The sequence below is a fragment of the Rana temporaria genome, chromosome 3, assembly GCF_905171775.1.
Source record: "Rana temporaria chromosome 3, aRanTem1.1, whole genome shotgun sequence".
Lineage (NCBI taxonomy): Eukaryota > Metazoa > Chordata > Amphibia > Anura > Ranidae > Rana > Rana temporaria.
In genome coordinates, this window is record NC_053491.1 from 191633732 (window position 1) to 191655124 (window position 21393).

General features: G+C 42.3%; 1 protein-coding gene across 3 annotated transcripts in view; it reads left to right on the forward strand.

The window, feature by feature from the left end:
• Nucleotides 1-21393, forward strand: part of PTPRR (protein tyrosine phosphatase receptor type R) — a 220239-nt gene that overhangs the window by 152074 nt on the left and 46772 nt on the right. The window lies entirely within an intron of this gene.

Genomic DNA, 21393 nt, shown 5'->3' on the forward strand with positions numbered 1-21393 from the left:
TCCGCCCGTGTGAAAGAGCCCTAAAAGGTTGATGTAACTGTTTATAGCCGGAATTTGATTCAACGTGTTAGTGCATTTCAATCTACTAGTACATTTAACAGTCCCCTCCCCCCGGACTGATTACACTGCTGTAAAAAGGTGTCTGCTTGACCGTTGTCATCGGTTAACCGATGAAGCTGACTGATGATCAGTCGCGCCTACACTCCATCGGTTAAAAAAACGATCGTGTCAGAACGTGGTGACGTAAAACACAACGACGTGCTGAAAAAAAATAAGTTCAATGCTTCCAAGCATGCATCGACTTGATTCTGAGCATGCGTGGATTTTTAACCGATGGTCATGCCTACTAACGATCGGTTTTGACCTATCGGTTACCAATCCCTAGGTTAAATTTAAAGCAAGTTGGCTTTTTTTTAACCGATGGTTAAATAACCTATGGGGCCCACACACGATCGGTTTTGACCGATGAAAACGGTCCATCAGACCGTTGTCCTCTGGTTAACCGATCGTGTGTACGAGGCCTTATACAGGAGATGTGTTACTGGCCAGATCACCAGGTAAAAACAGAGGGGAAAAAAAATCCTAAAAAATGTAAACTAATGCAGCCACCACATCTAATGATTGGTAAGCTGCAATTTTTGGTTTTGGGTTTAATACCACTTTAAGGAACTCAATATGTTATTTTGCAGTTATATCGATTTAAAGCCACCCTTTTAAAAGCAAGATACTGATATGAAGAGCAGTGACAGAGCCACTTAAAGTGCAAGTTCCCATTTTCACAAAAAATAAAAATGTTAAAATAATACCCTACACAGGGTGAAATGAAAAATGAGGAGAGCATATCCCTCTATAATGTGTACTTGCCTCAATCCAAAGCACTGAGTGTGGTTTCTGTCTTTTCACTTGTCCCTTGGCTATCTGCATTACAGTGGAACCTTGGATTACGAGCACAATCCGTTCCAGGAGAATGCTTGCAATCCAAAACACTTGCAAATTAAAATTCCCATAGAAGTCAATGGAAACTAAGATAATTCGTTCCACATTGACTTCTATCGCATGCAATACCGCATGTGGCCAGAGGTGGGGGGCGCCGGAGACACTCGGAAATTCTCGGAGCCTGCTCATATGTGCTCAGAAACCCCCGGAAAGGCTCGGGAATGGAGAATTTCCCAGTGTTTCTGAGTATTTCCAAGTATTTCCGAGCCGCTTTTAATGGCTCTGCCCCTGCACCTCTGGCCAAATGCGGTACTGCACACTGCAGAGGCTTATATCCTGCTTGTTTTGTGAGACAACACTCACGAGTCAGGATTTTTATTTAAATAGCTTGTGTTGCGAAACACTCGTTAACCGCGTTACTTGCAATCTGAGGTTCCACTGTAGTTACAGTTGTGTTCAAAATTATTCAACCCCCCAATGCTGTAAAGAGTTTTAGGGAATTTAGTGTACATTTGTAATTGTATTCAGAATGAAATCCTACAAGGACTTCTTAAAGAACCATATGCAACTAAAATGACATCAATTGGTTTTGTAATACAGTAGTAAATGTTTCTTTTGTGAATTCTTCATTTACACAATTATTCAACCCCTTAAAGACTACTTCTCTGAAGAACAGAGGTTCATTGAAGTGTTTTCAATCAGGTATTGAAAACAACTGTGGATGTCAGGGAGCAGCAATAAAGCCTAAAAAGCACCAATTAGGCAGCTTTAAAATTACTGTGATACTCAGCTCCTTCTAGACATTTACTGGTGTGGTTACAAACATGGTGAAGTCAAGAGAATGGTCCAGGAAGACAAGAGAAGAGGTGATTACTCTTCACAGGAAGGGCAATGGCTATAAGAAGATTGCAAAGATGTTAAACATACCAAGAGACACCATAGGAAGCATCATTCGCAAATTCAAGGCAAAGGGCACTGTTGAAACGCTACCTGGTCGTGGCAGAAAGAAGATGCTGACTTCAACTGCTGTGCGCTACCTGAAGCGTAGAGTGGAGAAAAGTCCCTGTGTGACTGCTGAGGAACTGAGAAAAGATTTGTCAGATGTGGGTACTGAAGTTTCTGCTCAGACAATACGGCGCACACTGCGTAATGAAGGCCTCCATGCCAGAACTCCAGGGCGCACCCCCTTGCTGTCTCCAAAGAAAAGGAAGAGTCGACTGCAGTATGCCAAAAGTCATGTGGACAAACCACAGAAGTTTTGGGATTGTGTTCTGTGGACTGATGAAACAAAATTAGAACTGTTTGGGCCCATGGATCAACGCTATGTTTGGAGGAGGAAGATCAAGGCCTATGATGAAAAGAACACCTTGCCTACTGTGAAGCATGGTGGGGGGTCAATCATGCTTTGGGGCTGTTTTGCTTCTGCAGGTACAGGGAAGCTTCAGCGTGTGCAAGGTACCATGAATTCTCTTCAGTACCAGGAGATATTGGATGACAATGTGATGCAGTCCGTCACAAACCTGAGGCTTGGGAGACGTTGGACCTTTCAACAGGACAATGATCCCAAGCATACCTCCAAGTCCACTAGAGCATGGTTGCAGATTAAAGGCTGGAACATTTTGGAGTGGCCATCGCAGTCACCAGACTTAAATCCGATTGAGAACCTCTGGTGGGACTTAAAAAAAGCAGTTGCAGTGCGCAAGCCTAAGAATGTGACTGAACTGGAGGCTTTTGCCCATGACGAATGGGCGAAGATACCCGTAGATCGCTGCAAGACACTTGTGTCAAGCTATGCTTCACGTTTAAAAGCTGTTATAACTGTAAAAGGATGTTGTACTAAGTACTAAGATTGAATGTCACTTGGGGGTTGAATAAAACTGATAATGATGTGAGCACAGAAAAGACATTTGTGGTTATTTCATTATAAATGTTATGTTATATTTGTCTGACCTACACGTGCCTCTTTGATTTAATTGTAAGCAGGATGACTGAATGATCAAAATCAATGTCAAACTGGCCAAAACAATCAATTTCAGTGGGGGTTGAATAATTTTGAATACAACTGTACTTTCCGGCCGGTTATCCCAGCCCCTTAGAATCTTGGGGGTGGCCACACCCCCCTCTGGCCCACAGAAGTTGATTGACAGCCGTTTCCCTATGAGACTTTGTAGAGGAGGTGTGTCCTTACCCTCTACTCAGGTCTCAGATTACACTCAGCTACCCTCTCCATGTTGTGCAGTGTGTGACGTCAGATCCCAACCCCCTGCCTGCTGGAGCTGACAAGTTTGATCTGTGTGTTTTAGGCGTGAACGTAACCTACGCCTAGTCATATTCACGTCCTACGTAAAATACGTCGGCTTGTGTTCCCTGGTGCAGCCCTTTGCATGGATGCTGCTGAGTTATACCTCCTTTATGGGGCATAACTTTACGCCAGACGTATGACTTTACGCGCACTGCGTCGGACGGACGTACGTTCGTGAATCGACGTAACTCCCTCATTTGCATATGTGAATAGAAAATCAATGGGAGCGCCAAATACGTCCAGCGTAAATATGCGCCCACTCTACGCCGGCGTAGGCAAGTTACGTCGGTCGGATGAAGCCTATTTTCAGGCGTATCTTAGTTTTGTGGGCACGGCGCACAGATACGAGGGCGCATATTTGCACTTACACAGCGTATCTCGAGATATGTCGGCGCAAGTGCTTTGTGAATCCGGGCCAAAGAGTGCACCAAGTGGTGGATTCCGGTATAATAGTTTTTTGTTTTGGTTTTTCATAGTATTTGGAATATATGTGCAGAAAATCCACAGTTCTAAATACAGTGTTGAGTATTATGTTACATTGACTCGTCTCTTTTTTAAGGGAAGCTTACCTCTGCCACATCTAATGAACAATAACATTTACTGAATTGCTGAGAAATCCATAGATATTTGTGTAGCTACTGAATTGTTTCACGTCTGGAACCAAGGAAACTTTTCCAACAATGGCTGCTATTTTTGAATACAATGCACCTTTTATCCAATGCACATTATGGTATATTTTTAAACACAATAAACATTCCATTCTCACTGGAATGGATCACAATACCTGCTTTGCACTACTTTTCACGAATTGTTTGACAAGTTCACATACCACAATAGAGCGATGTGATTATAATTATTAATATATCCATTGCTCGTGTTATTAAACAATGCAATAGCATACAGTACCTCCTACCTTTCTAATCTGCTGGGGAGGTGTACCTTTAAATACAATTTTTTTAGAAAAACAATACTTTCTACGCTTAGCGACATAGTTTCATCACCACTGGAAAAAAATAAGCCAACCATCAATTCTTTATATACAAAGGACACATTTTGATGCCTTTACGGATATTTTCAAAAGAAAACAACAAGAGAAACTAGAAAAGCACAACGCTCAAAAAATGAACACAAACATCTGACCGGGAAATTTCACTGCTTTTTCTTTATACTTTTCTTTTTACGCTGGATTAACACCAGCATACCTTATGTGTGTTGGTGCGCTACCGTAACATTTATTCTGACTGCCACTTCAACTTAACTTCCCAGTGTGTCTGTGTTGCAATACACCGCAACACATAGTAATACACCACCATGTATTGTGTTGCTCTAGGCTGCTAAAAAATGCATTAAGTAGCCCACTCAAATGAAGGGGCTGCCCTATTGTACCATAAGCTAAGGCATGTATGTTAATGCACTCTACAGATGTAAATAGGCCCTTAAACTTTTCCTTTATAGAAAGGCAGGGCCGTAAGTGACCATGGTGGTGTGTATTAAAGTGGTTGCAAACCCCCTTTGGAAAAAAAAAAAACTAACTCCTGCAAAACAAAAGCATAATGAGCTAGTATGCTATGCATACTAGCTCATTATGTAATATTCACCTGGGATCGAAGCCCCTGCTGCGGTGCCCGACACAGCACTGGCCGGCGACATATCGTCCCGGAGTTACCTCCAGGAAACGCGGCTCCGGCGCTGTGATGACGTGTGCGCACGGGACCCGCCGATAACGGCACAGTCACTAAAAACATTGGCACATGCAAATACGGGGGATATCCAGGGTAGCTACAGGTAAGCCTTATTATAGGCTTACCTGTAGCAAAAAGTGTGTTGTAAGGGTTTACAACCACTTTAACATCGAGAAAATATATTAAAGCCACGTACACACGACCATTTTTCATGTCATGGAAAAAAACAACGTTTTTCTCAACGTGATTCTTGTCAAGCCTGCCTTGCATACACACGATCAAGCAAAGCGCAGTGACGTACAACACGTACAACGGCACTTTAAAAGGGAAGTTCCATTCGATTGGTGCCACCCTTTGGGCTGATTATGCAAATTTTCCTTCTCATAACTTGCTTGTTTTTTTCCCCTGTCGTTAAAGCCTACACACGACCGTTTTTCACAACGTGAAAAACGACGAGAAAAAATAGAGCATGTTCTAAATTTTTAATGCCCATTTTTCACGTTGAGAAAAATGTTCTGGGGCCTACACACGATCGTTTTTAATAAAAAAAAATTCAATTAATTAATTAATTTAAAAAATAAAAATGTTCACGTCATGAAAAACGGTCAGGTGTACACGGCATTAAGAGTTCAGTCATCTGTTTAAGGAAAGGTTCCCCATGTGTAAGGTAGCGACCCTATTCAAAGTTCCTAGCGTAGCCCAGAGATACCCACCCAGGGGTAGGCCTCTTGTGTCACCCTTGCTTGGTGTCCAACGAGGAGGGGAACATGGAGAATGTGATAACCATCCCATCATCCTACCCCCCTACAAATACATGTGCAAATGGTGTTTGAAAAGATAAGGCTGAGTCTGATTTGCTTTGCCTGCAGTTCAAATGCACCTCAATAGCACATGCTGTGTTCAAAGAAATGAAGCTCAAAGCAGGTCACGCAGCTTCTGAACTGCCATATGTACTGCTCAATAAAGTCAATAGGATTTTTCCAACTTGCATTAGACATGCATTCCAAACAATGTACATTTTCCTGCAAAAAAAGTAAAACAATGTCTGGCCACTCAAAGAAGGATGTCAGCTGTCCCTGACTCTGGAGATCACCATAAGGCCTAAAGAGGCCCGGGACTTTGCTACATTATGAATTGGAAAGATGGCGTCACAGATATTGCATCATATTTTTCTCTTAAATGGTGAGATTTATAAACTAACTACTAAAAGCCGGATTCACATACATCGGCGCATATTTATGCCGGCATAGCGTATCTCTTTTACGCTACGCCGGCGCAGCGCACAGAGGCAAGCACTGAATTCACAAAGCACTTGCTCCCACTCACTGTTAAAGATACGCTGGGTTTTCTCTGCGTAAGCCAGCGTAGGTGGAAGTGGGCGTGAGCCATGCTAATGAGGCGTGACCCCATGCAAATGATGGGACAAGCGTCATAGAAGTACTTAAAATGAACGGCGCATGCGCCGTCCCGTGGACGTATCCCTGTGCGCATGCTCAGAATCACGTCGGAATTACTCCCTAAGATACGACGGATCACTGCCTACGATGTGAATGTAACCTACGCCCAGCCCTATTCACGTACTACCTAAACGACGTAAAATACGACAGCTGTGTTCCCTGGTCCATACCTTAGCATGACTTGCGCCTCATATATGGGGCTTAACTTTACCCCGGATGTACGACTTACGCAAACCGCGTATATTATGCGCCGGGCGCAAGTATGTTCGTGAATCGGCGTATCTACCTCATTTGCAAATGTGCATAGAAAATCAATGGGAGCGGCAAATGCGCCCAGCGTAAATATGCGCCTACGATACGCCGGCGTAGGAAAGTTACGTCAGTCGTAGGAAGCCTATTTTCAGGCGTATCTAGTTCTGTGGGCACGGCACACAGATACGACGGCGCTTATTTACACTTACGCAGCGTATCTCGAGATACGTCGGCATAAGTGCTTTGTGAATCCGGCCTAAATGTTTATTGTTTTAGAAAGGTCAGTATACAGATTTTTTTTGCTTTGCATCCTGAAGTTCAGCTTTAAAAATAAAAATAAAAAATTCTCCTTCTCTTGTTAAAAAAAAAAAAATCTCATAGTTTTGTCTGTAGGTATAGTAATTTAGAAAACATAAATAGTACTGCCCACTGTTTTCTATGAACGGACATGAATATTAATATACTACCCCTTTCACTCTTCACAGTTTTTTTTTCATTATTATTATCTCAGAGCCAACACCCAACTCACTTCCGAAGAAGAACAGAAATGCTTCCTGGCCATAAAATTACAAAGAGAACTCCTTTGGTCAACATTTTCCATACCATTTCTGAAATAGTCTCTGTATTACTTCAAATGGCATCTGTAAACAAAGGCACTTCCGACATAGGTGCAGCACACAAGCTCATCTATGTGATGCTCTATCTCTTTGGCATTTCTTTTGTAGTTAAAGGTTTGTTTTTTATTTTCTAAATAGGTTCCTTTAAGCTAGTGCATTGTTGGTTCACTAACCCTTTCCTTCAATTTCCCTTCTAAAAAATTTTTTGTTTGTCTGAATTTCTCACTTCCTGTTTCTCCTCAGTAAGCTTGCCCACATCATCCGAGCTGTTCTGGCTGGGGGTTAGTCAGCCAGAACAGCTTACTGAGGAGAAACAGGAAGTGAGAAATTCAGACAAAGAAAAAAACATTTAGAAGGGGAAATTGAAGGAAAAGGTAAGTGAACCAACAATGCACTAGCTTAAAGGAACCTATTTAAAAATTAAAAACAAACCTTTACAACTCCTTTCATATGGTGCTAATATCATTGTTGCTAAACAAGTAAAGTAAAACAAGAATCTGTGTGCTAGAAGCAAAGCAGATATTTGTTGCTTCTCCCTAAGCAAATTTCATGGCATTCAAGTACAGAAAAGAGTAGCAGCTGCCTACACCCATCTATTCAGGTCCTAGCTACCACTATTTAATTGCAGGTCAGAAGTAGAAACTATCTGATTGGAGGAGACGAACAACATTTTTATATTTTCAGTATTGCTGACTGTGTAAATCCCCCAGGTTTTTTAAATATAGATATTGTCTAAAAATCAGTTTTGTATTAACTGTATATCTATGTTCAATCTAAAGAAAGTGTATCCTGTAGAGGTTTTTATTGATGAAACAAGAAAGTGGAGCTTTTTTATGGGCAGCTTGAAACTGTAGTGATTATATGTATTAACTCTATTGATACAAGTAGTATGGATTCAAACGGAATAAAGCCTGATAACACCTCCAAGCCGATGCACGAGGATATGTACCATTGCCCTTTAGTTAGCACTGACTGCGAAGACCAGTGTTGACTAATGTAAAGTGTAGTAACTACTACTACTACTAAAAAAAAGTAAGGCCTCATGCACACTGGACGTTATAAAAAGACAGCAGAATTAGCTGTAGAAAGCTGTAGTGGTAGAATGAGTTTTTAGCTTTTTTTTTTAACAAAACTATACTCTCACAAAAGCTTATGGTTTAAAAACTTTGATAAACACAGAATAGCCACTTTTTTCAAAGTTTTTGGTCATTTTTAAGCTTTTTTCAGAGTTAAAGCGTTTATACAGCTGAAAAATTCCTCTCAAAGCACACTAGTTCTGGGGTATTTTTCCAGCCAGAAAACGCCCCAGCCAAAAGCTGCTGATAACAGCCCATGTGTGCATGGACACATAGGATAACATGCTGGGGAGTTTATTGGCTGCAGGAAAAACGTCTGAAGCCAAAAACAGCAGTTTTAAAAATGTCCAGTGTGCATGAGGTCTATCCGTGACTATTGTAACCTAAAATCTGATTTGTTTCTATGTTCTTCTGCAATATGTACTTCACCATCCTCTTAATTTTGCCTAAAGCGGCTCATAGATAGAAGGTGGTAGTTGGATCCTCTGACTGCTGAAGTCTTTGAATTATTGAGTTGCTAAGTGATCGTATTTTAACACAAAAAAAAAATGAAATCAGTTGGCCGAGATAGAAAATCGTTTTACAAAAAGTTTATTAATTTATTAGCGCACAACATTAAATGCAAAAAATCTGTATAATTGTTTCAAATAACAAAAATATGCCCTAAAGCATTCTAAAATAAATGAAATAAAAGGTACACAAGACACAATGATAACATCCTTGTTTGGTAAAATAGAGAAAGAATATGAAGAATGTTGATGACCTTGAAGTTGGTCAATGAGTAAGATAAAGAATGGTTCGATCAGGAGGGTAATGTGCAGGAAAAGATGAGGTTGTATAAGCATCTAATGTTAAACAGTCTGTTTCCCTGGCGGTACCATAAAATGTTGCTGAGGGCACAAAAAGGAATTAGTTGGCAATACATAAGAAAGTATGATTAAAAGAGGGAAAGCTCAAACTGCTCTTATGTCAGTTGGTTTCCGTCACAGGATACAAAGTAATTCCTGTCCTCCCCTGATACTGATTGCTTCAAGCTTAGTCTTGAAATGCTTGTCATGAGAGTTTCCTTAGTTTGCTGTGACCTGCTGAGGTTTGTAAAACATAAAACAATGCAAATCGTGAGTATTAAACAGGCTCATTACTATTTTGGCAGTAGCTCACAAATGCCTAGATTGTCGTAATCTAGGATGTACTGCTAAACTGCCATGACACATATACACAGATACACAATAACTGATATGGATGTCATAATATTATGTATTACCAACACAACAGGGAAAAGTTAGAGCCCCTGTCAGGTTTTATTGCTGTCCTATCAGAGAGGTGGGGAGATTTATCATCATTCCCTGTTAAGAAAGGAGACATGCCCATTGGAGACATAGACCAACAAAAACAAATTTTAGTAAAGTGCGAAAAGGTTAGAACTTGACTGACAGTGTTTAATGACATCCATATCCTAAATTTCTCATATGGGTATCTCATGAACACAAAGTGAGTGAGTTACCTGCAGAAACTTTAACTGTCCAAAACTAAAAAATAATAATTGGATGGAGTTGGAGTGGACTTTACCTCTGTAGAGAAGGGACCTCTCCTTGGTTGGCTTGTGAGCCACATGTAATCTTTTAGCTGCCTTTGGTATTGCTGATATTTGCTTATCGGTCTAAAGTGATTAAAAATACGCAACCCAAAAAAAAAACATGTGAAATAAATATAAAATTAACAAAAAGTTGATGAATTAATATGGTGATAAACATAAATAACTTAGAGAAAAATTAAATTATAAGAATTAAATTTTTCGTTAAGTTATTTATGTTTATCACCATATTAATTCATCAACTTATTGTTAATTTTATATTTATTTCACATGTTGTTTTTTTTGGTTGTGCATTTTTAATCACTTTAGACCAATTTCTGCGAGCCTTATTCAGGCTAATTAAATCGCTGCACCCAATTGTTTGGCAGGTGAGGCTCATTCCTCTCCTTTCTTGTGTTAGTGAAGGTTTTTTTTCACACTTGTTCACACTATATTAATCAGCACAGATTTTTTTACTTTAACGATAGTTGCTTTATCAACAAGTGCTTATAGTTCACTCTGAGTTCTCTATCTGAGCACTTGCTTCATTATACCCAATCTCATGTATATGAAGACAAGAAGAGTTGTTCAATTTATTTTAAACTGAAAAGTACTGGCAAATTATCTGTGATAGCAGTACATTCTATATTTTGTTATGCATGATTGTGGCCTATACAATGATAAAGGTCCAGGGCCTCTGCGACACGCTCATGCCCGAAGTACATTCTATATTTTGTTATGCATGATCATGGCCTATACAATAATAAAGGTCCAGGGCCTCTGCGACACGGTCATCCCCGAAGATAGTGGAGTTCTGGAGGGAGGTCCTGAGAATAATTGATATAGTGACATCAATAGTTGTGGAACAGAGGGCTGAGATATGCCTGCTAAGACTGGTAGGGAAGAATATCTTCTTGGTCGGTAGGAGAACACAGGTGGCCTATTACTATTCTATGCTAGAAAGACGATAGTCATGAATTGGAAAATAGTAGAAGCTCCCTCGATAACATACTGGAAACATTTAGTAAATAACAATAGAGGACATGGAGAGAAATATGAAAGAGCATGGGCAAGTTGGATAAAAAATCCCATGACAGCTTCAGAATAAATGCGGGGAGGTTAGCCACACCATGGAATTAAGGGAGAGAGAGGAATGTAAAAAAGGTGTATGTGTTGGGTGAATGGAATGTTATAGAGGCTCAAGAAGAGAGCAGATACATGTAGAGTGTGAAATGTTAAATGTGAAATGTATAAGTATATGTATGTATATAATTCTTTGTTTTGTATGGAAAAAAAATGGAAAATTAATGAAGAGATTTAAAAAAAAAAATATTCGACAATTTACAGATAAGACAACAAAAGACAACATAAAATATCTGGGCTTTAAGCTGGCCATACATGGTTAGATTTTCATTTGAGCGTTCACAAGGAGATTCTGAAAAATTTTTTTGTCAGAAATTCTTTCTTGCCAACTAATTTAGTTTATAAGCCCTGCACATTTCATTCAGATCTGCTACTTAAAGTAGAAGTCCAGGCTAGAACTAACTAAGCCTAGCCCCCGACCCTCCTTCTAACACTTATACTAATTACCCCTGTAGAAGGAAAATGCTTAGACAGTATCTCACAAAGTGTACATCTTATATGACAGTGTAAATTTGCTGTCCCCTCAAAATAACTCAACACAGCCATTAACTGCTGGCAACAAAAGTGAGTACACACCTAAGTGAAAAATGTCCAAATTCTGCCCAATTAGCCATTTTCCCTCCCAGTGTCATGTAACTTGTTAGTATTACAAGATCTCAGGTGTGAATGGGGAGCAGGTGTGTCAAATCTGGTGTTATCGCTCTTACTCTCTCATACTTGTCACTGGAAGTTCAATATGGCACCTCAAGACAAAGCTGCAGCATGGTGGCCAAGACCATACAGCAGTTTAACAGGACAGGTTCCACTCAGAAAAAGTAGAAAAAGCCCTACATCAGAACACAAGGCTAAAACAAGCACAGATCAACTTTATCGTAGAGGGCCTCAAGATGGCGATGGAGTGCAATTATTTTTGGTACCGGAAAAATTATTATGTTCAAACTAGGGGGGTAGCAATGGGGGCCCGTTATGCCCCCAGTGTTGCCAACCTACTGATGGACAGTTGGGAGGAGGAATATGTATACAGCCAGAACATCCCACAGATTAAACTGTATAGGCGATATATCGACGACCTCATCATCCTTTGGGATGGAACGATCGATACTTTCCAAGAATTTTTACACAACCTGAATACCAACAGATATGGTCTTACTTTCACTGGGAAATGCAATGCAGAGTGCATAGACTACCTTGACTTACAGATCTGCAAGGAGGGCTCGAAGCTACATACCAGAACCCATTTCAAATTCACGGATCGCAATGGATACATTCCATCAACCAGCTGCCACCACCCTAGGTGGAAAGCTAATATCCCAAAAGGGCAACTGATGTGACTCCGGAGGAATTGCAGCTCTGTTACTGATTTTCAAGCCCAAGCTGATATAATCGTGGATCGGTTTAAAGAGAAAGGGTACAAGGAGGCACAGCTGGTAAAATTAAAAGACGAAGTTTTGAACATGGATAGGAGCAACATGCTGTCACAAAACAGAAAGAACAAAAAGAACAAAACTGATGTGGCATTCATCACTGGCTTCAATTCCCAATATAAAGACTTTGAGCATAAAGTCAAAAAATATTGGCCGATCTTACAGGAAGACCATGCCCTTACCAAAGTCCTGGGTAAAAAAAAACAAGCTTCATCTACAGACGTGCCCCCTCTCTTCGTCACCATCTTGTGCACAATGTTATAGACCCACCCCAACCTGTTAGTATTTGCCCTGACCTCAAGGGATTCTTTAAATGCCAGAGAAGGAAAATGAGTTTCAAATCGAGAAATGATTTTAAAGAATATAAAATCAAGGAACTCATTACCTGTGATACTACGCACGTGACCTATGTCATTGAGTGTCCGTGCCACTTGCAATATGTGGGTAGAACCACCCGACCCTTGAAAATAAGAATCCGGGAGCACATCAATAGGATTAAAGCAGGTTTCCCCAAACACCACCTCTCACGCCACTTTAAAGAATTCCATCAGCAAGACCCTACTGGCCTGATCTTCTATGGTATTGACACAATCAAGGATAACTGGAGGGGTGGGAATAAGACCACTGCTATATCCCAAAATGAGACCAGCTGGATATACCGTCTGGGGTCTCTGGCACCTTACGGGCTGAACAAGGATATTGATTTAAACTGTTTCCTTGCCAACCCCTAATTTATGGGCACTCTAGATACACATGTTAAACTCTGTCCCATCCAGGTGCTATGTGAGGGCACTATACAAATACCTCTTGATTCAGTACCTATTTATGTTGGAAACTATGTTGCTCCCATAGATGAGAAATATACCTTGGCAACAACTTATACACTCCATGACCTTTACCTGTATATGCTATACTATACAGCCTTTTGATCTCTCTTATGATCCCAGCAATAGGCTACCGTACCTATCTTGCCCCCTTATGCTTCTTTATATGTTAAATCACTGACTTAGTCGTCCCGTGAGACACCCTACATCTAGTGCCCACACCTCCTTGGGCGTTAGTCCTACGGGATAGTCACGGTTGTCTCTGTCTAATATATGATAGTATTCACTTCATTATATACGTACCCACGAAGATCTATGCCCTTTGCACTGAGTCACTCTTTTATCCGAGTGTACCTACCTATTTTTAGGTTGAACACTATGGGATAAGTCATTAATGTCCCTTTCCCGATCTGGCGGTATGTGCACTATGTACACTTCACCATGGGTAGTGGTACCTTCGGGATACCATTCTACCCATCCTTTGCCCACTCCACTAGGCTAACTCTTGTTGATGTGTATTTTACCTTTGTACATATATGCACACAGTTTGCCCACACCACACAGTAGTACAATTGGTATATTATCCTTTTACACCGCATACCATCTTCCTTTTATTTTATCCTATTAGTTGTAGCCGTGATCACATTGCCGGGCACAATTCGCTGCCCCCACGGGACATACACGGAGATATGGTTCACACTCTCCCTTACCAGTAAACTAGTATGCTGTTGTACTAGAACTCATTGTTTGAATTGTTTAATTATGCTTGGAAGTAAGCGCTTAACATGCAAACCAGGGACGTCCTGGGTTACTCACTAAATTGATCCGATTGGATGGGGATTCCCCAGCTAAATCCCTGATTGGCTATCGCCGTAAAGCGGGAGGGTCGTTTCCATGATGACGCTGGCTATTTAAACCATTAGCAGCGGTATGCGTGTACCCGCTTCAGAAGACGTAATTGGAACGAAACGTACGTAAAGCGGATACACGCACGCCGGCACGCACTTCCGGGTCAACCAGCTGATCACACGGTGGAACGCACGCCGTTCCCAGGCTGGCGCTGACTTCCTATACCGGCTACGAGTGTTGTGCTGGGAGGCTTGCTACCACTGGATAGCTGCCTACCTGTTTTTGTTCTTTGGTTTTAACATTTTTATTGGAACTTGGTCCTAGTTCATTTTTATTTTTATTTTTAATATATATTTTTTATACTTATCCCCGTTTGTGTAACATCTGCTTTGTATACACGCCAGCATTTGCGGCGGTATTAATAATAAAATCAACCCCTGTTATTGAACATACTACCCTATGAGAGGTTTTTTTCCTCCTGGAGGAACCCGGACATCTAAGGCCGGGTACTAACGAGCAAACATGTACAGTGAAACCGGTCCGTCGGACCGTTTTCACCGTACATGCCTGCCAGAGGGCTTCTGTACGATGGTTGTACTAACCATCGTACAGAAGTCCGCGTGTAAACATTATGCGGGGCGTGTCCGCGTCGTCGCCGCGATGATGACGCGGCGACGTGGGCGGGCCTGCCATTTAAAGGCTTCCACGCATGCGTCGAAGTCATTCGATGCATGCGAGGGACGGCGGGCGCTCGGACATGTACGGTAGGTCTGTACTGACGACCGTACATGTCCGAGCGGGCAGGATTCCAGCGGACGGTTTTAAAACACGTCCAGGAATATTTGTCTGCTGGGAAAAGGCCCGGCGGGCAAATGTTTGCTGGAAAAGGCCCGCTCGCGCCTACACACGACCGAACATGTATGCTGAAACTGGCCCGCGGACCAGTTTCAGCATACATGTTTGGTCGTGTGTACGATGCCCAAAAGGACCGGTATTACCTGGACTAGAGAACTCACCTGGAGAACCCGGAAAGGCGAGGAGCCAAGTCGCTTGGATACTATCCATTTACATGCGCTTTACCCCTGCAGGGGTGAGTGCCTCTGGTGAGTGGGGACCCAGGAGGGGGGGCACCGGAACCACTGCGTGAACTCACATAATTGCATATTGTGATTATTCACTCTGATTGGATGCACCTGGTCACGAACATTTTCTGATTTATTATACATGGACTATTGACCCTATATTTCCATTAACTGGACTACCTATCTGGCATTGTTTGCATATAATGTTCATATAATTTTTATTTATTTTTCACTTTTTGGATTTGTCACTTCCGTACTGCCGGCTCTGACCTATAGCAGTGCTGCTGATAGGTGGAAGCCGTCACTTATTGTTTATATCTATTCAACGTTTGGTCTTTTACACTTTATATTGCACTGGTACTTATGTAATGCATCTGCAATTATACTGAACCACTTGTGACTGCTAGTCACATCTATTTTATACCATCACTGGTACACACCAACCCCACACTGCTTCAATTACGAGCATTCTATTGAGGCACTTTTATTGCATTTCACTTTGAGACTCACTAGCTATTAGCTTCAATTGGGTCAGATAAAAGTCACCCATGTACTAATTTCCCGGTACTTCTAGCCTCCAGTTGAGACAGCGCCACCACCCCCACACCTCCTTACTTCCACTCAGAACAGGCCTTGCCATGGTCGACCAAAGAAGTTAAATGCACGTGCTCAGCGTCATATCCAGAGGTTGCCTTTGGCAAATAGACATATGAATGCTGCCAGAATTTCTGCAGAGGTTGAATGGGTGGGGGGTCAGCCTGTCAGTGCTCAGACCATATGTCAAATTGGTCTGCATGGCTGTTGTCCCAGAAGGAAGTCTCTTCTAAAGATGATGCACAAGAAACAGTTTGCTGAAGACAAGCTGACTAAGGACATGGATTACTGGAACCATGTCCTGTGGTCTGATGAGACCAATATAAACTTAATTGGTTCAGATGGTGTCAAGCGTGTGTGGCGGCAACCAGGTGAGGTGTACAAAGACAAGTGTGTCTTGCCTGGTAGTTAGTATAGGAGTTAGAATGGGGGTAGGAGCCATTTAGTGTAGTTAGTTCTTCTTCTTTAGACTTCTACTTTAAGTGATATATGGTTTCTTTTGTGCGTAGGACATGTTCTTGTCAATACAGTAGACAACAAACATTCGTTTGACCCCACAAATTATTCAAAAATTCAAGAAACTTTCTGAAAGCAAAATTTTACTGGTGTATGTTTATTTTATTGGTCAAATTGTAGCACATACTGTACAGGTGTGCCTGGGAATAGATCATGAAGTTTTCGTGATAAGTGTACCTAACAATCAAGCTGCATAAAAGGTGTCAGATATCTCTCAAGAAGGAAATTTCTGATCAAAGAGGATCACGGCACTTGTCTAACATTAATAGTAGAATATTTTCCCTGAATATACCGGTAATAACATTTTATAAAGATGCTTTAATCTCTAAAGGTAATCTTTTTTTTTTATGGTGCCCTTATGCCAAATATTATTTACTGTAGAAGAGAGAAAAAGAAGCTGCGCAAAATAGCATTAGGCTATGCTGTAGCGCCCATGTGGTAACAAGGAATATGCTGATAGGAGGAGGTGGCAGAAAAATGCTTTGGTGCGTAAAACACTTCCTATGTATGTTTTTCATCTTTTTTTTTGCGTTTTACTAGGATTTACCTTTATTAAGTAATTAAAAACAACATTTTTAAAATCCCTGTTTCCATTGACATTGTTATTTAAGATGTAGTCGCCATTAAAAGAGATATTTACTACAAAACTGAGTGCCTCCTTTTAAACAGAACTTTGCTTACTTCTCTTGCCCCCTTATCAGCACTGGTCTTTTTCTGGGCTCAGGCCAGGCCGGACTGACCATAGGACACACCGGGCAATTGTCTGGTGGGTCAAGGCCACCAGGCCGCATGTCCTAACAAGAGCAGCCTCTGTTGATGACCGGTCCGCACAGCGGGAGGTAAGTGGAGACTGCGGTCTGGACAGAGCTGACACAGACTGCAGTCGCCACTCACCTCCCACTATGCAGCCATGTCTGTGTTTCCTCTCCCGGCTCCCCCTGCTCTGCCAACGATGTCATCCGTTTAGCAGAGCAGGGGGTGGGAGGAGCTGGAGGTCTGCACAACCCGGGAGTCTTTTCAAATTAATAAGCATATAATCACCCCCTTGTTAATATGATCCAGGTCTGCAGCTCCTGGAGAGGACACACAGGCTGAATCCTGCCTCTGCCTTGCCGAAGGTAGGACTTTGCAGGGGAGGCAGTGAGTAATAAGGAGCACTGTGATTAGAGAGAAAGGGGGGGCATTACTGTAAGGAGCACTGTGATGGGGGGCTGTGATTGCTAGGGGCACTGTAATGTAAAGGGCCACTGTGCTGTAAAGGAGCACTGTAATAATTACACTGTGCCCTTTATATCACAGTGCCCCTTTACTTTACAGTTTGGAGGACTCACCGTCACCAACCGCCCCCGAAAACGGGCCTATTTTTTGCCCCAGTCCAGGCCTGGCTCAGTCTCTTCAGCCAGCTTAGTTGGCAAGGCTGAAATTATATATAATTCCTGCACTGACATATATCGAAAATGTACACCACGGTGTGCACACAATAGAGAGCCTGCACGCACGCAAGTTTTTACTTTAGATCCAGTTTAATAGATGCTTCCAGTTAATGAATGTCTTCCTTTCATATGAATGTTTGAACTCATCACTGTCCATTCATTAGAGAACCCAGCTAAGGGATACAAGGTAACATCACTGGAGGAAGTTACTCCCTTTTCTGACATAAAAGGGCAAAAGGGTACTGAATTATTTAGAGCAGTGACATATTTGTGTACTTCTCGGACCATTGCACTGACACTGAAGTTACACTGGCAGTTCAACACACTGGGTGTTTCATATTTTGAGTATTTGAATGAACATTCATTGGTATTTAAAAAAATAAAATCACACTATACAAACAGCTAGAAACCATAGGGGTTGATTTACTAAAACTGGAGAGTGCAAAATCTGGCGCAGCTCTGCATGGTAGCCAATCAGCTTCTACCTTCAACTTGTTCAATTAAGCTTTAACAAAAAAATAAAAAATAAAAGCTGATTGGTTTCTAGAGCTGCTCCAGATTTTGCACTCTCCAGTTTTTATAAATCAACCCCAATGTGTGAATGTATGCATGTCTATTTTCTTGCATGCAAAGGATGTGTGAAACCAGCCACCAATATGAACTGTGCTGGACTGTGAAAGAAACCTCATATTTCTGTTGTTATTTTCTTCGTGGATACTTAAGATCAGCCCTCAAAATTTCCACTCGCCTACTAGCATTTGGCGAGTGGATTTAAGCTGGGGGCGAGTGATGACAGGGCTGCATGACCAATCTCCCTCCAATCTGTGCCTACACTTAGAGTCCCGATGAGATTGGCGGCCGAAGAGGAAAGGTGCATGCTCGGGAAAAGTAGTCTGTTGAGCCGCGCACAGGCAGAGCAGTAAACAGGCGCTCTCCTTGGGACCTAACAGTATGACCTCTCTGAGCCTGCCCCCCTCCCCCGAGCCCCGACCAATGTAGCTGGAGAGCAGAAAGTAATGAGTGAGGTGGAGGATTGCAAAAATTACCACTCCGGTGCAGCGCTCACTGAAAGTTGCCCTGACATGAGAGCGGCAGCCTTCTAGTTTGTGCAGTTTTTTTCTCCTTGTGCTCTATGTAAGTTTAGCCTGAGCACTGTGAACAGACTGGTCTCAATGTGTGCTGTGCGCTGTCAGTGTGCGCTGTGCTATGGTGTCAATGGCTGTGCAGTTGTGTGGATCTCAGCGCTGGATTGTACTCCCTCCTGCTGTGCTGCAGCTCCTCTCCTCTCTGCCAGCCTGAATAAAAGGGGGAAGTGGGTACATGCAAGCGTGGAGCCGCACACACAGGCTCCTGATGATGAGATGAATGGGAGAGAGAGAGAGAGGATGGATGGGAGTTGCAGAGGAGACAGAAAAAGAATGGGGAAAAGACCCAGTTCTAGTGCCCTGTCCCTCTGGTCTGCCCTCAGTGCCTTGTCCCTCTGGTCTGCCCCCAGTGCCCTGTCCCATTTTGTTAAAGTTGTTGTTAAAGTTGTTGGTAATATTTAATATTTAATTTTGTAACTTGATTCTGCATAAAACATTGTCATTCCATGAGATAATCTACGAGGGCGTGTTTACGGGTGCAATTAGGCGCAGGGCAGTGTATGAATTAGGTGGGGCAACTGGTGGCGAGTAACTCTTGAGGCCTGGCTAGTGGCTCAGGACTTGAAATTTTGAGCCCTGCTTAAGATCATCATATGTTACAAAGCTAATCTTGTCTAAAGAGTAGATCAGGGGTGCCCGGCCTTTTGAAGAGCGAGGGCCACTGAAGCGACTTGGTAACCAGTCGCAGGCCAAAATGAGTGGAATGGGTGGACGACAGGTCTGTGTCCATTCTGCATATGCAGAACGGACACAGACACAGCCCACACTACTCTATGGGCCCTCCAATTCAATCCGGCCAGATGGAAGGGGACAGATCACCTTCTGTTTTTTTTTTTTTTGCGGATTGGATTGGAGGTAAGTGTGGGTAAATGGACATAGAGGTGAATGTGAATGGAGGGTCTGATTGGGTTCTAAGGCTGCTTTCACACTGATGCACCTGTGGCTTTCCTGCAGGTTAGCTTCACTTTGCCATAGACTTCTATATATCCTGCAGGTGTGGTGCAATTTCTGAAAGCACACCAAATCCACAGGTAATAACAGAAGTCTATGGTTAACTGCACTGATTACAGTAATAAACGTACCTTTTAATAACAATCTTCCATTCAGCTTTTCCCAGCTGTTGCTGTCCCAGGCAGAGTGCATTTGGTATCGATTGTGACAGGAGCTGGTGCTATACAGGAAACATCAGCTTATGTGGCTCTGCAGTTGCTTGCTTTCTCTACTGCTGGCTTCATTCACAACACTGATGCTCTGGGACCTGCAATCTGGGCTTGCCAAACCACCATCCCAGTGCAGGAGGTCGCGGGCCACATCAGAGGGCTCCGCGGGCCACTGGGTGGGCACCCCTGGAGTAGATATACCTCAGGCAGTTATTTAACATCATGATCAGTTATTAAGCAAGTTAGAATATACCTGTGCACATGTAGGAACCAAAAGGTCTAAAATAAAGAATAATATTGTAGGATATATTATGATGATAATTTTGTAAGACCTACAACAGTCATATTGAGTTGGTCAGACTGTTAGGCTGCGTACACACGATCAGTCCAAACCGATGAAAACGGACTGAAGTTCAGTTTCATCGGTCCAAACCGACCGTGTGTACGCCCCATTGGTCTGTAGTCCTTCAATCCAGAAACAGAGAACTTGCTTTAAAATTGGACAGATGGACGCCTGACCGATAGGTCAAAATCGATGGTTAGTACGCAAAAGCATCGGTTCCAAACCCGGGCATGCTCAGAATCAAGTGGACGCATGCTTGGAAGCATTGAACTTCATTTTTTTCAGTACATCGTTGTGTTTTATGTCACCGCGTTGGACTCGATCGGTTTTTGAACTCATGGTGTGTAGGCACGACTGACCATCAGTCAGCTTCATCGGTGAACCGATGAAACTGAACTTCAGTCCGTTTTCATCAGTTTGGACTGATCGTGTGTACAAGACCTTAGGGTATGGATGAAGGCAGTTTGGTTCTATCTCCATATATTGGCTCATTGATGAGGTACATTTGGTTATCTTCTGCTTTTTGAAATAGACATAGACATGGCAGTCAGAAGTACAGAATGATACAGTTTCTAAAGATCTTCAGTGTTTATTTTTATATCTACATAAGAGTAAGGGGAAAGCAGCTGGCAATTTTTGGTACTCTTCTAATTCTTGGTGGTGCAATAGGTGGTGGCTGAGAACATCCAAAACTTTCACTCCCTCTCTTGGGGACAGCTGTCTGAAAGTGTGTGCAGAGCCAATCACTAATTTTCCAGAGAACAGTCAGGTGTTGCTCCTAATATTCTGTGGAGGCTCAGTTCTCTGGTCTGCGATTTATGATGCTTTTCTAGTTATAAACTTGGCTACCACCTGGATTCTACCGTTTGACAGTCTTTCAGAACTCTACTAGTCATGACTCCCCCTTTTTTCCTTTTTTTTTTTACCCATCTTTACCTGTCGGTTGGGTACTCTCTTTTGTTTATTCACCTGCACATGATTATCC